General features: G+C 34.3%; 1 protein-coding gene across 36 annotated transcripts in view; it reads left to right on the top strand.

Annotated features, from left to right (window-relative positions):
* The window catches only part of ADGRL3 (adhesion G protein-coupled receptor L3), an 842,607-nt gene that overhangs the window by 240,916 nt on the left and 584,212 nt on the right, over positions 1 to 17,479 (top strand). The gene's annotated exons all lie outside the window — the stretch shown is intronic.

Below are 17,479 nucleotides of genomic sequence, written 5' to 3'. Positions count from 1 at the left end.
GTGAAAGGGAAGAGAAAATCGTATTTAACTGATTGTGGGTTTAAAGGAGAGGGTCCCTTAGATGATCATCTCAAACACTGGGTAGGTGATAATGCTACTAATTTAATAAAGCAGGAGAATTTGGGAGAGGGAACAAGCATAATGCATTTGTCTTAAGCTTATTAAATTCTTAGGCTTTTATCTACATTCCTTGAAGTCAAAACACAATTATTTTAATAATATATACTTGAAACACACACACACACACACACACACACACACACACACACAACATAACCATCTACTTCAGATCTCCATTCCCAAGCATGGAAGGTCTATTTGTTTATTTTTTTAATGACTAGACAGAAGAAATGTAAAACATTCTTGTTCAAGACTGCTGTAGGATATTTTTTGACTGAAATTCATTTTTGTCATAAATTATATTTAATGTGTCTTGTAAACATAAAATGGACTGGCTGTCTATAGCATTTTTAAAGAGAAGTTGAAAGGGTCAGATACAAAACCATTTTGTTCTAAATCTAGTGTACTGGTTCTGACCTTTCTCTTGCCAAATTCAGCCAGCTTTGTATCAATGAAGTCACCCAGCTTCCTCAACTAAACTACTCTTTGTTTTTTGCAACACAGTCTGTTTACTAGCAAATGAAGTCATTTCCAAATCCCATTGCAGCATACACAGCTATGTTCTTTATAAATATTCTATTTTTAAATGTTAAATGAAGATTTACAGGAACATATACTCTAAACAATATTTCAGTACTTGTTATTTAATATTACTTAAAATATAATAGGTTTCTTTCTTTCAAAGTAATTGAAGCCATATTGTTTTATCATTAACAAAGACGCTATTTATTATTTCTGCTCATTTGTAAATTTTTATTATCAAAGGAAGCCCTTAAAATGTCCGAATAAAGTTAGCATACAAGATAGCCAACATTTAATTGTTTTTATCTTCCTTGAAATTTGAAGACATCACTAACCATATGTTATGTGTACTTGCTGTGATGGTTTTCCTTTACTCCAGTCCGGTGGTTTGGGAGTAATACACAAATTCATAACATATTTTGGCTTTCTTTACCTCACTGAAGAATCGCATATCAGTTTTTCAAAGGAAGAATAAGATAAAGATAAGCCATAACTAACTTCAAATATCAAAACTTTTTATTGTTATTCACTGAGTGTGATGGTGAGTACAAGGACAAATTCTATAAATTATGTGAAATTTATATGAAAACCTCATTAATTCACTAACAGAAGATTAGATGGTTTCATTTTCAGTGGGTATCACTTTAAAAACATTGCACGTATATTTGATTCTCATTCCTGAGTCAGGGTGTGCTATTAGGTGAAAAATAATGATAGGAATTTATATTATCTAATGTCAGCAAAGGGACTATATTTGCTGGAATAAAAAGGTACTTCTTGTTCACACTATCAAATCAGTTCTAAACATTTAAAATCAAAACATTTCGGCATGTGATGTCATTCTATTTTTGAAGGTATATTTGTACTATTCCTCACTTGGTATATTAGCTTAATGTAATTAATTCCTTGGATGAACAACTTCTAAGAATATTGGAGCTCTGTCTATGGTCATAGGCCCTTAATACCATCCTCCCAAATCTGTCACTTCTTGAATCTCCAGCTTTGTCTCCTGTCCAGACTCTTGGATTGGCCAGTGGACCTCCCCACTCCCAACACAAACCATATTTGATGAATGCTATTTGTCTTGATATTTGGACCCCACCTCTGACTTGAGCTCACTTTACCTCAACCTGCATTTTGTTTCCTTACTCCAGTTTGTGTATGCCTGCTCTCTGATGTTTATCTCTTTCCTAATCTAATAAATTCCAGAGATCTTGTTTTGGGCACTACATCTTTCTATTTGGTGAATCTTGCATTCTTTTCATCATTTACTTTTGTCATTTGATCTTTTATTACAGACATCCCTTTGTGTCACTATTTCTCAATTCATTTAACCTTCACTTTGTTTCTTATAATACAGTATTGGCTCTCACCCACCCCCAGTGTGACCTGTATTGTCATAGATCATACCATGGTCATAAGCGAATCATGAACCAGATTTTTTTTTTTTGGGACAGAGAGAGACAGAGCATGAACGGGGGAGGGGCAGTGAGAGAGGGAGACACAGAATCGGAAACAGGCTCCAGGCTCTGAGCCATCAGCCCAGAGCCCGACGCGGGGCTCGAACTCACGGACCGCGAGATCGTGACCTGGCTGAAGTCGGACGCTTAACCGACTGCGCCACCCAGGCGCCCCATGAACCAGATTTTATAATTTTCTTTCCCTCCATAATCCATGGATCCTTAGAATAAACATTTTGATCAGATTTCTTGAACCTGAGAGGTGGGGTTGATAACTGACAAACTATTAAAACATGATGTTTTGATCATCATCAAATGATGATATTCCATATGGGATATCTTTTCATGTTTTAGATTCTGGATCTTGAAAGAAAACCTAGGCCCTAGTACATTCTTGATCCTGGCAGGGCTGCCCATAGGAAAAGATATATTCTGCATGTCCTGTCTAGGATAGTTGGAGGAAATATAGATGAGCATACTGAAAGTCACAGAAGATTTATCACCTATAAAGGCAAGGGTAATCTTGTTTTTGTTCAATCCCCACAATTTTGCTTAGTGGCATACATAGAACTGTAGTATGTATTGGTTGAAATCACTAAAGGTATGTTGATAAAATCTTTCCCTGCTTCTTTCTCTGTTGTAAACAGCCAGGTGTGTATTTATTTAAGTTCTTATAGGTGTAGGATAGAACAAAAAATGTATTTGCTAGCAAATTATTAGCAATTGCAAAACTGAAAAAAAAACCCCAACTATTAAGAAGAAGTGGACAAAGGGACAATAATGAGAGATAAATACTTGGGAAATAATTCTAAGCAGGCTACTGGTTAATAGTGAGCCTGTTTGGGGAATTGGGGCAAGTTATTTCACCTCTCTGCGCCTCAGTTTCTGTCCTTATTTGTGGAGTGAAGACAGTAAAAGTACTTCATAAATTCTTGTGAGGTTTAAATGACAAAATGTATACAAAGTGCTTGGGACAATTAGCATATGAATCATTTGGTCAGTGGTACACATTACATCCTGTGGACTTTAAATTATTAGGTTGAAATTTGATTCAAATATATATCATTAATAGCCTTAAAAGACAAAAATGGCAGTGGAAATTGTGTTCAGGGAAGTTGAAATTGGGCAGTGCCTTTCTTTTGCTAATTACTGAGGGTAGTTGGGGTTTTGTAGGTCAACATAATAAACTGAAGTGTTCACTTAATCACTTAGTTTTTTTTTTATTTTTTATTAAAGCTAGATTTTTCAGCTCACTTTGATCAATAAGTAAGATAAGTAAGGAAGTTTGATAAGTAAGAAACCTTGATTAATCGCTTTTAGACTTTGGAGTGATATGGTTTGAATATTTCAGATGGGAAGATAATGTACATGTGGGGGAAAAAATAATCCACTGTTTTTCCGGTCTTTTTGAGTTCTTGACCACAGGTACCATATAATCTGACCATATAATCTGTAGAATATATAGTTTGCTAAGAATAATGGGATATGGATGGATATGCTGCCTGTACTTTCCCTAAAATGGAACAGAAAGAAGGCATTTAAAAGCTTAAAGGATAATATTATTTTTGAGTTTTTCTTTCTCTCTGCTGGTGTTCATTTGACTTTTCTCATAACAGTACAGTTTCAAAGGCTATAAACAAAATAATCACATGATATTTTTGGACAACATTTTTCATGTATACTGCTTTCTAATATTTACAAGGTTGTCATGTACAGATGTACAGGTTGTTTACTGTCCAAGTCAAAGAGGCCAATGAAGCCTGAAACCCACACTCTGCTTATATTTATGAAGGCGTATACTCTAGTAGGGGGTAAGTATGCATGGATGGGGAGTCTTTATTGAATGAATTTGCACAAACTAATCCTATGGGCTAATAGCAGCCCTGAATATCTGGGTCTAATGTTCATCTAATGTACAATGACAGTAAGCATTAGATAATATAATTACATTCTCTATCATAGATGTATTATGTCCTAGAGTTATTCAACGGTAGTTATAATTATTCTACAGAGATACTTTTACAAAAGAATATGACCCACCCTACACTCATCTTTTAATTATTCAGAACAAACTCTTTCTAGACATTTCATTATTCTTTTTATTAACTTAAACAAATGAAGATTGACTGTGCAATTTTAGTCATGACTTGAATTCATTATTGTAACTTAAACCTGGAGTTGAAGGTTGAGATCACTTTATCTCTCTATATTGCTCTAGATTGATAAGATATTCACACAAATAATGATAAAGGCCCTTGTAGATTGTTAAGAGAAAAAGTCAGATTATATGGGGTTAACGAGTGATGTATTTGTGAGAAAATGGAAATTATTCATATGTGGTTTCTTTATATACAAGTGTAGAAAAAGGAATTTAGTCAAATATGAAAAATACAAAGTAATCAATTTTTAAGTTCAAACTTTCTAGAGGGAGTAGCAATCCTATAGCATCCCTTACCCTAGTTATGGATATATTGATTGCAGCCTTTTTATATACCCTCACTGGAGTTCGTATTCTGGCTCACTACTTGGTGGGTGTGTGTTTACTTTGTGCCTTGGTTTTCCAAAATACAAAGCAAGAGTGATAATTGTAGGGGCCGTATACACTTTTGTGAGGTTTAAATATCATAAAACACATAAATAAGAACACAGGCACCTCGATGGGTCATTCAGTTAAGTGTCTGACTTCGGATCAGGTCATGACCTCATGGTCCGTGGGTTCCAGCCCCGTGTCGGGCTCTGTGCTGACATCTCAAAGCCTGGAGCCTGCTTCAGATTCAGTGTCTCCCTCTCTCTCTGCCCCTCCCCTGTTTGCACTTTGTCTCTCTATATCAAAAATAAACATTAAAGAAAAGTTAACAAAAAAATAACAATGCTGGTCAAAATATGAACTGTTATTTTTATTTTTGTAATTATTTTTTAACTACTTTTATCATAAGCTATTTAGTCTTTCATCTCTAAATTCAAATCAATGCTTATTTTAATATATTATTTCTATTTCCTATAATAATATGAGAGTAATATGTATATTTTTCCATCTTAGTGTTTACATTCAATTAAATTTTAATTTGAAAGTTTTAAGAGTTTTAAAAAATAAATGGATTAGGGGCATCTGACTTCGGCTCAGGTCATGATCTCACAGTTCAGGGTTCGAGCCTCGCGTCGGCCTCTGTGCTGACGGCTCAGAGCCTGGAGCCTGCTTCGGATTCTGTGTCTCCCTCTCTCTCTCTGCCTCTCCCCCACTCACACTCTGTGTGTCTCTCTCTCTCAAAAATAAACAAACATTAAAAAATTTTTTTTAAATAAATAACAAATGGATTAATGTGTGACAATTAACTGCTCCAAGAATTCATTCTTTCAAAGGAAATTATTACATTATCGCTACTTTCACAATCATCAGTTAGTTATTTATAATGACGTATATTCTACTAGTGCAGGATTATTTTTTGGTCTTATATTTTTAGAGATTTTGTAAAGCTGTATCAAAATGAATATTTTTTAGAGATCTAGTGGTTAATTATTTAATTTCAATTAATCAATTAAAATTGTCTAAAATTACATAAATATTAAAAACATAAATATCCTGGAGTACCTGGCTGGCTCAGTCAGTTAAGTATCCAGCTTGGGCTCAGGTCATGATCTCATGGTTTGTGAGTTCAAGCCCCACATCAGGCTCTATGCTGATAGTGCAGAGCCTACTTGGGATTCTGTTTCTCTCTGTCCCTCTCCCTTTCCACTCCTATCCCACTTGTGCTGTCTCTGTCTCTCTCTCAGAACAAATAAATAAACTTTAGAAAAAAACATAAATATTCTATTCAGTGCAACCTTTGATTATACATATACCACATATTTCATGGGCGAGACTGCAGACACAAGTTTCTTTCAGTTTTAAGCCTTTACTCTTCTTCCTAGACACAACAGACTTGTTATTGACAAGCCATGAAACCAAAAATCTAAATAAGGCAGTTATTATTATTTTGGATTAGAATGTCACACTGGTTTTTCTAACAGACCTGCCTAGAAAAACACTATTATATCCTTTTTCTTGTAAGATTTTACATTTTCTAATATAATTATTAAGTATATTGGAGAAACACAGGTTGCCATGGATTAGTATTAATTATATTTACTGAAGGTGTTTAATATAAACATTTTATTTTTGTTGGTTTCTGGAGTCCTTATTTAGTCAGGTAAAAATTAGATACTCCCCCCCCCAAAAAAAAATCAACTAAAGAAATTACATTACCCTGTTCTCTAGATGATGATAATTTGTGTTGTGAGTAACTAAGGCCAAATTAGAGAATGTTACATAAATAGAATGTTATGTTCATTGTCCAAACTGGGTGTCTCAGTAGTGTGATTTGTGGCAAATCATAGGACTTTATTTGGTCTAGTTATTCTTTGAATACATAGAGTTTTCTAATTGACATAGAGCCCATTTACATGAAATATAATTATTTATATATTTTGGTTTAAGACTATTATGTTAATTATTTCTATTTTCCCTTTCTGTTTTTTTTCTTCTCTCAGCTTCTTTTAAATGCAATTATTTGTTATTGAAATCGAGGCTAAATAAAGTGACCTGATGGACAATAAAAGTGTTGATTATATAAGTACCTATGGAGTTGCACAATTATAAGATTAAAGTTTGATGAAATTATTTAAAATCTAATCTCAAGGTATAAATAGTTGAAAAGAAATTTAGTGACCACTTTGTAAGCTCTTACTGTTTGCTAACTATTGCATTTATTATCTACTTTAATAGTTTAAATCTTTTTAAAGGAATAAATTTAGTACAAGAATAGTCAGACAATTATTAGAATTAAGTGGTGTGACTTCGGCTTAGGTCGGTCACAAGCAGGTCACAAACAGACCCTTGTGGATTTTTACATGACCTGAATATATGATAAAATTGACACTCGTGTGTGTGTGTGTGTGTGTGTGTGTGTGTGTGTGTGTGTAATAAGTATTTAAGAACTACTCCTCTAATAATTTGTTAGACATTTCTGTAAAAATGTATTGACCCCCTTTCATACCGTATGGCTAATGAATTATATAGATGGTTTAAAGATATAAATATAAAAGATATAATATTTTAATTAACAAAATGGGCCAAATACTACTTGCCTCTGAATGGTGAAGGATTTTATAAGCTTATGAAAATTCACATGAAATGAAAAATGTCACAAAGATGTACAAACACTGTGCTGAATGTCATTTCAACAGTTTCTAGATTGATGGATAGAGTAGCTCAGATACTATCAAGGTAAATAAAAGAGTTTACTTATCTAAGAAATTAAAAACAAATGAAAAACTTAGAGCATTCTGCAAATATGGCATAGAGATGAGAAATATTTTCTATTATAAATGGACATTCAAACTTTGAGCTCCAGTTCCTGACCAAAGGTCAGAGGTGCAGCAAATAATATCTGATTGGGTGATGCTTACATTATGTCTTCCGAAAGCCTAAATGTAATCTTCAGGCGCTCTTTCTCTGTATGTATACGTAGTTTATATGTTTGAATTAGCCCAACACATAGCCTATTCAGGACAGATTCTGGATATTGCATCAACTGGTTAGCAACCTCCCTTAATCTTTTCTGATCTCAATGAAACAAGAATAGGGCTCAGTTTCCCAGAAGTCACCAGGAAGGTATGGTAGCAAGCAGACTGGCTACAATAGACTAAGGTTAAAATATACTGAACTCTGATTTTATATTACTTTATTTCCAAAGCCCTTGTCTTCTACCTACACAAAAGAAATCACTAGTAGTAATGATGTTGTATAGATTGTCCAGCTTCCCCCTTTTTAGTAGTAGTTTCCCCAGTTGCCTGGAGTGTGGCTGCATTAGGCTAACAGCTGAATCTCTCTGCAGGAATTTCTCTCAGGCAGGCTGTTGCCCTGTTCAAGGTTATATCTCTGTCCTACGAAAGTCTTCCTCCAATGAGTGGTCAATGCTGTGGTACCCAGACCCTCTCCAGTGCCTCATTCCATGACAGCCCTCAAGGGCCATCTTGCCTTGCAGTCTCCTGGGGAATAGGCTGAATCCTTTCCCCTTATCACAGTTCTGCCTTGTCCTCCCAGATCTACTTCCTCACTCTTGCCTGTTGTTCCCAGTAACCTCCCTACAAAAATATCTCAGTCTCAGAGTCTGCTTTCCAGGGAATCTGACCTAGATCAATAGTCACATTCAGGATAATATTCCAGAGTTTGCAGATATTATCTCAGTTTTTGTTGATTCCTGGAAGAGGGAGACAGTTTTTCTTTTGTTGAACTCGTGATGGTAATGTTTGGGACTCTTTTAACTGTACCTTGCTTGGTGTTTGAAAGCATCCTTGACACCTCGTAAACCATTAACAGGGTTTTAAGGCACAAAATATGTAAGTCTAATCCTGTATTTTTCTCATTATCTCTAACATTGCAGGCAAGTCTAGTGAATGTGATATGTTCACAATCCATTTTGAGATTTGGAGCATTTTTGGCATGCAACATCTCATGATGTGCTGTCTTTAGAAACAGAATAAGCAAATGAGACAACTCTTATTTCACAAAATACCTGCAGTATGCCAGCATATAAAATAGATTGACAATTTAATTTTTTTTGATAGAGAATCTCAAGCTGGCTTCACTCCAGAGTCTGATGTGGGGCTCGATCCCAGGACCATGAGATCATGACCTGAACAAAAATCAGGAGTGGGATGCTTAACTGAATGAGCCACCCATGCGCCCTAGATTGGCAATTTATAAAGGATTTATTATTGTTTTCCTGAGTTTTTAAAATCTATTATATAGATTACTTAGGAAATATTCATCATAAGTCTCATTTTCCAGTAGCTCAGAAAGACATGCATAAATCATATTATTAGAAATTATATACTACGTTATAATTAAATAATAAAGGCCATAACTACTATTGTAGTTCAGAAGACTCATAGTGTAATTGGGAAAAATTCATAGAAGAGAAGAGACTAGCTCTGCAGTGAAAGATTTGGTAACAGCAATGCAAGAACATTCTGAGTAAGGTCTGATAAAATGGAAGTAGGTTACGAAAGCTTTTGAATATTAGTCTGAGGACATTGCAATTTATTTTGTAGGTAGTATGAAGTTTTAAAGGATTTAAGAGATAAATAGCATGAAAATATATTACAGGTTAAAAAGTGATATATAAAATGAATTTGTACAGGAAGAGAACGGTGGAAAGGCCATTTGGGAAGCAATGTCAAAGTAGGACAGGGGTCTACTTGATTATCATATTCTTAATCACGTTATTCAAAAAATTTACACATATGTTTATGTTTTATATCCATGGGATTGATTCCTGGGGTTAACTATTGACTTGGATTAGTTTATATTATCAGATAACTTTTAGACAGTTAGATATTGGCCTGTTGAGTCACAAAATCATCATTTTAGTTTGTAATGGATACCATATTGACGAAAATCAGAAAAATCACTGAAATCCACAGATTAAATATATTGCTTTCTTCTTATCTACGTTGCCTCTAAGTTTATCGCAGGAGAAAATAAATTGATTTGGAAGTATTTATACTTTACAAAGCCATGTTGGTTCTACCTGGTACTTCATGCTTGGGCAGATAATTGAAATTTGATTTGAATTCACAGGTACACATCAATCTTTAATTTATAGTTATTGTCCATTTCTTATATAAAGACATAGTTTTACCTCTGCCACACTGATTGAGGGACTTCTGTTAGCCTTCATTAACCCCTTCATCTTATTTAAAAAAACATAATAGGACACCTGGGTGGCTCAGTTGGTTGGGCAACCGACTTGGGTTCAGGTCATCATCTCACAGTTTGTGAGTTCGAGCACTGCATTGGGCTCTGTGCTGACAGCTCAGAGCCTGGAGCCTACTTCAGATTCTGTGTCACCCCTCTCTCCACCCCTTCCTTGCTCACGCTCTGTGTCTCTCTGTCTCTCAATAATAAATAAACATTAAAAAAATTTTTTTAAAAACATTATAATAGGTAGAAGCACTAGGGATAGTATCTAAAAGTTGCATAAATACCTGCACACACACATGCACTATATATATGTGGATAAAGTATGCATAATTAAAGATATATATATATATATATGGAACATTTTATATATACATGTAGATATATATACAAGTAAAGATGTATACATATATATACATATATATCTCAAAATATCTGTATATCTCTATTTACTTGAATTGCTTTCAAATTGCTGTCATTGTTCATTTGTTAATTTTAATTGAATTAGTATGTGTTTCCAGATAGCCAGTATTTCAAAATTGAACAAATTATTTATTATCTGCATTTATATTTTCTTGTTATAGACTCTATAAACTTCACATTTGCTGAGAACATTACCTATTTCCCATAGAGTTGATAGAAGTAAATAGTATTGCTTTTCAAACTAACAGAAGTGTGATTCCAACCCAGGCTTGTATCTTCCTCATTCCTAGCTACTTCACTTAATTGTAAATAAAAATATTATTAAAAGTATGTAATTTATGTAAGCACAGATCATTTTATGTTACAGAGGTTTAAGAGGTAACTGAAAAAGTAAAAAGCCTGAAGTATAAAGTTAACAGAACTAAAAATTAACTCAAACTGATCATATCACTTTATTTTTAGATTTGTTAAAGAAAAAAAGCTTATGTTATATAGAATAATAGTCAAGAGTTTTACAAAGAAGTAGCAAAACTATGAACAATCTATGTCTATATAATCTATATCTGTATATATAATTAATTTTTTTAACATTTACTCATTTTTGAGAAACAGAGACAGAGTGTGAGTGGGAGAGGGGCAGAGAGAGAGGGAGACAGAGAATCTGAGTTGGGCTCCAGGCTCTGAGCTGTCAGCACAGAGCCCGATGCAGGACTTGAACTCACAGATGGTGAGATCATGACCTGAGTCGAAGTCGGATGCTCAACCAACTGAGCCACCCAGGCCCCCTGTAAATTTTTATTTTCAATCCTTTATTCCTCTGTCCTCTCCCTGGAGGGCAGAAATGTTGCTAGACATAAAGAAAATATTCATGATTGGAGTATTATTATTGGATATTTTTTGGCATTTAAGGCTAGATAAAGACAAAGGCTACTTTCTCTGATTTATCATAAATTCTGATTTCTAGAATGACCATAATTCTAATAAAATGGCAAAAATAAAAAGTGTATTTTAAAATTCATAACCAGAACATAAATAAACTGACCTGCTTTGAGGATCACATATAGGTGACTTCATTTCACTTAAGACCTCCATGTTCACCCAATGGTAGTTGTGAATGGCTGACTCTTGAGGTAATGCTGTGGGCAGAGGGGCAATGGTCAGGCGCATTATTCCTTTATAATGGTTTGCTATTTTTCCTAGCTTTACCTAAAATCAAAGGGATACATTTAAATTTTTTTTATGTTTGTTTATTTTTGAGAGACAGAGTATTGGGGGGGAGGGGCAGACACAGAATCCGAAGCAGGCTCCAGGCTCTGAGCTGACAGCAGAGAGCCCGATGCGGGGCTCAAACCCATGAACTGTGAGATCACGACCCAAGTCCAAGTCAGACACTTAAGCGACTAAGCCACCCAGGCACCCCACAAAGGAATACATTTTACACTCTGTTTTTTTTTCTGAGCTGTCCATTATCTTTAATTTTGTATATACAACACCATGGTAGCTAATATTTTGATTGGGAATACAAAGTTGTTAATGCTCACAGTTTTTAGTACAATATTTTAATTGACAATTCTGTGATTTGGCACTAATAAAAAATTCTTGAGAAAGTTACTTCTGGGATTTAAAATTGCTCTTAAGGAGAGTAACAGCTTTCTCCTTGCAATTTATAGATCATTTTAGAATAGCAGCTGATACGCAGACATTAAAAATATTTTGAAGTTTGTGGTAGTGAAAAATTCATTATTTTTACATTTTTTCTGGGGAAGAAAGTACTTTGGCATGAAAAGACCTCAAAACCCATGTCTAGACATATCAATTTTAAATAGCAATTTATTGTGAAGAACAATTAAAATAAGATATTCCTGAAAAGGGGATGAATATGCAAGATAATACAGTTTAAATTCATATACAGTTTGTAAGAAACATTTATAAAGGAGAAGTAAATGTAGTGTTGTTAAAAGAGAATGTATGTGGTTGAGTCTGGTTTCAAATCCTGGCTCTCCTAGCTATTTGATGAGTGGCTTTGGGCCAGTCACTTATATTCTTTGTTCCTCAGCTTACTTACATTAAGGATACTTCGTAATGGTGTTGTGAATGTTAAATGAGCTAATGTATATGCAATCTGCTTAAGAAAGGGCATGCCAGGAAGGAAAGCTTCAGCTATCATGGTGGCCTGTCTTTGAACTACAGTTCTTTCCGCAGCTCTGAATAGCATGAAGTTTTAATTAAACAACCGCCATGACTAAGGTTCACCTTAACTTAGCCTTGGACAAGAAGTGAAGAAAATTTGTGCCTCTGCTTTCTGAATACTGGTTTCACTGAGAAAGAGAGAAAGAAAAAAGGTATCTTTAGCAAAAATAAGTGCTTTTGGCTTTTCTTCCTTTTCCTTCCTTCCTTCCTTCCTTCCTTCCTTTCTTCCTTTCTTCCTTTATTTATTTTCTTAAGTTGTTTTCAGTCCTACCTTTCTTTTAGGATAATATTCAGATAACTTATAACATGACACAAGTGCTTTGCATTCTTAAATTTACTTCAGAAGAAAGATTTATTTTTCAAACAAAACAATGAGAATGTATGCAAATAGGATGAGTATTTTTTTGGTGAAAATATGATATATTAATACAGTGTGCTGGAGTGTGAAGAGCATGATTTATAACCCTAGATAGTTAATATGAATAAATCAAACATTACAATAGTGAGCTTATTTAGAGATTTAGAACACCTTATTTTGCTTATAGTCAGAATTTGAAGGAGCAAGTGGTAGGTTTCTGTTTGTGTTCAAGTCTATGTGTGTGTGTGTGTGTGTGTGTGTGTGTGTGTGTGTGTGTGTGTACATATATGAATATACATACACATATATGGTCTTTAGACTTTTGTCTGTGTAGACTCATATACAGATACTTTCTTTAAATCACAAACTAGACAATCATACAAATATTTGATAGGACAGAATGGAAGATATTTTTTTCTTCTAAGAGGAGAAGAAATGAGAGGAGTATCTATCTTTGGATTTCCTTTTGTTTAGAGCTCACATTACTTGGAAGGCATGAATGCCATTCACATTAGAAATCCTTTCTCGGGACACCTGGGTGGCTCAGTCTGTTTGTGTCTGACTTCGGCTCAGGTCATGATCTCACAGTCTGAGTTCAAGCCCCACATCAGGCTCTGTGCTGACAGCTCAGAGCCTGGACTGCTTCAGATTCTTTGTCTCCCTCTCTGCCCCTCCCCTGCTCACGTCCTGTCTCTCTCTCTCTCTCTCTCTCGCTCTCTCTCTCTCTCTCTCTCAAAAGTAAATAAACATTAAAAAATGAAAAATCCTTTCTCACTACAGATTAGACAGGAGAAATTTCATTATGTGGCTAGTAATATATTTTACGTTTGTTATAGCAAAAGCAAAGAACAAACAAAAACCCCAAACAAAACTCTCAAAAAAACACTTTATAATCTTTTTTTTAAAAGATTTTAAGTAATCTTCTACACCCAATGTGGGTTTCGAACTCACAACCCTGAGTCTGAACAGTCAGGTGCCCCCCAGTTTACAATCATAGAACTAAGTTTTTGTGTGTCTCCTTTTTGTGTACCTAAATAAAATAATGAAAAAAAAAATGTGGTGGCTTGGGACATGAAAACTTTTAGATTTGAAACCTTTCAAAGAGGTTATTTCCTAATTCATGATGACTCTTTATTTTAAAAGTTTATTTTATTTATTTCGAGAGAGAACGTGAGTCTGTGAACAGTGGAGGGGCAGAGAGAGAGAGAGAGAGAGAGAGAGAGAGAAAGAAAGAATCCCAAGCAGGTTCTGCGCATGAAGTGCAGAGCCCAACAGGGGGCCCATTCTCATGAACGGTGATATCATGACCTGAGCCAAAATCAAGAGTCTGACGCATAACCCACTGAGCTATCCAGATGCGCCTAATGATGACTCTTGAAGTAGGAAGAAGATCACGTGAAGGTTGGAGGAGTGCACAAGGCAGTGGGAAAGCAACTAAAAAAGTGAAAAAAGAAAATCATAATTTTGGAATATTTCTGTAGTTGGAAATGTTTTCCTATGATAAGGGTTACAGATAGGACACTTAAAACTAGAGAAAGTTAGAATATGTGAGAGCTTAGCAACATCATGAGGCTGGATGCTGAGGGCACATGACTCTAAATAATTCATTCATGTATTCTCCAATTTTCCTTAGCATCAGCCTTTTACTAGGCCATGAAATTGTAGGTGTGAAAAAATCCCAGAAAGCATTGTTCTGCTGGAATTCATATTTGATTAGTGGGAAATAGAAAAATATTTTTAAGTATAATAAATCACATTATTATATATTAATAGTCTACAGCTATTTTACTCTGCTTCACCCTACTTTATTCCATCCCATCCCCAAACATCCCCAAGCATCCCCAAACATCTCATCTCTTCTTATCCCATCCCATTTTATTGTATTCTATTCCATTCTACTTCATTCTATTCTTTACTTGATTCTGAATTAAGGAAAAATATCTTCAGTTAATACTCTACTAAAAAACCACATATTTTTATATCAGTGAAGTATTTGAAATTAAATAAACCTGTTACTTTACAATTATATATAAAGCACTTTTGATCTATAACAATGTAGAGATACGTGTTTAGTTATTTGTTCAACGACAGCAAAAAACTTTTCACACAGGTTCCAGGAATTCCGTTTGTTTCATTCTCTTGGCCTCTACCAAGTTGTCTATTCATTCTTCATATTACTGATAATACACCAGATATTTGAAAGAAATATTAGAAAACAAACATGAAAGGTGCTTAATGACCGAGCTACTTAACTGGTCTCTATTCCATAACTACTGTCTGTCGTGGCTGTGCAACTTAGGCAGATGAAATGTAAAGTAAAACAGCCCCTGGAGTTTTGGGAACAAATAAGGACAAACAAAATAATATGTGGTTCAGATAAAACTGTGTAGGGATACCTTTGGTTTTAGAAGAGGTAAATAGGACTTTTGAAATGAGGTGTATTGAGGTGGGTCTGAAAATATGTAGAAAAAGTTATCAGAAGGAAAAGTTGGGATTTCCCATCTTTTCATTTATTCGTTAAAATTTAGTCATACAAATTTTATTATATGGTAAGATTCAGGGAGTTATATAATTCAATTTCTCTTATAAATTTCCTTTTGATGTTTTCCTCCCAACCAATAGCATTTATTATCTTGAGAAAAATATGTATACCCATGATTTTCCTTCTGATCATAGTCTTTATGGACCAGAATACATGTACAGCTTATGTCTTTTACTTAAATTAATATGTCATGGGGCATTCTTCCTGCTCTTAACTATTTTTAGAATGTGAGTCAGTGGCTGTTTCCACTGTTTGAAAACAAACAAAAACAGTGTCCTTTTATCAAATCACAGTTTGAAAATATAAATTTTCCCACTTTAATAATATTTTTCCAGGAGCACCTGGGTGGCTCAGTCAGTTAAGGGTCCTACTTGGGTTCAGGTCATGATCTTACGGTCCATGGGTTCGAGCCCCACGTAGGGCTCTGTGCTGACAGCTTAGAGCCTGGAGCCTGCTTCCGGTTATGTGTTTCCCTCTCTCTCTGCCTCTTGCCCCCCCCCCCCCACCCATGCTCTGTCTCTCTCTGTCTCTCAAAAATAAAATAAACATTAAAAAATAATATTTTTCTAGATATAGAGTTATTTACTAGTTTAAAAAGTTAATTCTAGATACAGAGTTATTCACTAGTTTAAAAAGTTAATGTTTTTCTAGATACAGAGTTATTTACTAGTTTAAAAAGTTAGGGATGCTTGGTATTTATTCTTTCACTTGGTAGTCTTTCTGTTTAACTTGGAAGATTATGGGAAATTGATTATTAAACATGAAGTAATAAAAGTTAAAGTTATTTTTATTAAATTACTTACCTACCTATACGTTAAGAAAAATGGGAGAGATTTTTAAAATTTAGAAATCTATCCATTAACTTCTTTTCTCTGAATACAATTTTGATAACAGAATTCTCAGCTTAAATCATGTAACAGTCATGTTCTGCGGTAGCTAACTTTGAAAACCTCTGTTAAAATGCAAATTACATACTGTTGAATAATGGGAATTTAATCAAATTAATGGGGTTTTAATTTACATTTTTAATCCCTTCTGACTTTTTTCTTGCTCTTTGTGACTGATCAGATTCAGTATATTATTCTAGAATGAGTGCTGAACTGGCAATTAAGATTCATGTGTGTTTCCTTTGAAGGTCTGCTACTACATGCATGAATTTCAGGAAAGTCATTTAACATTTCTTATTTAACTGACTTGTAAAATGATTAGATTGGACAAGGTTAGAGTTTCTTAGCTACTTCTGAATGCCTTGAGTTTCTGTATAAAATCATGCACATGCACACACACACACACACACACACACATTCATACACATACGTGTGTGTGTGTGTGTGTGTGTGTGTGTGTGTGTGTGTGATGTTGATTTTTGTCCTGAAGTTCCTAGTCTCCAAAAAGAAATAAAAAACCACTGGGTTTTAAGGTCTTGCAAATATAGAATTTAGTCTTTTGGGAGGTCTTCAAATATAATGAAATGCTTTTTGCCACAAATTTGTCAACATGCTTTGTCAATGAGTTTACATATTTATAGACTGTAATTATCCAAAACTAGATTGCATATGATAGTATTTCTTGTTTTTGTCATAATAGGGTGCTTTACACTATAAATTGAGACCACTTCTATTTGACTTGCATTTGTTTCTTGGGAAGTGAATATCATTAAGTAGATATGTCCATAGATACGGTGTTTTAATTCATAAAAATATGTTGAAACAATTGTTAAATATCCTTAGTTCACTTATATTAACTCAATTTTTCCTTAATTTTTCTGAACTAAAAGAAAGTTTTTGCTTGATAATCAAGGAGACTTATGAAAAAGTAATAAATAAAACCTTTATTAGTAATTTTTGCTCAGAATTAATATAATTTGGGGACTAGAAATATCACCTCCAGTGACAGTTCTTTATATACTAAATATGTACTAGATATATGATTTATAAATTTATTTAAGACATGAACCTGATCTACTAATATTGCTGTTGACTTCCAGATGGTGATAATTGTTAGGAGAAAAGAATTAGGGAATGTAATAGACTAGAATAGGTAAATTCCTGAAATTTGATCTTCGATACCCATTTATTCCATCTCTTAAATAGGACAATATAATGCCATCTTGCTAAGAAACT

Source organism: Herpailurus yagouaroundi, unplaced genomic scaffold (assembly GCF_014898765.1).
Source record: "Herpailurus yagouaroundi ecotype Mexico unplaced genomic scaffold, PumYag 28, whole genome shotgun sequence".
NCBI classification, from domain to species: domain Eukaryota; kingdom Metazoa; phylum Chordata; class Mammalia; order Carnivora; family Felidae; genus Herpailurus; species Herpailurus yagouaroundi.
Note: the sequence above shows the minus strand (reverse complement) of the source record. Positions and strands in the feature narration are given on the sequence as shown.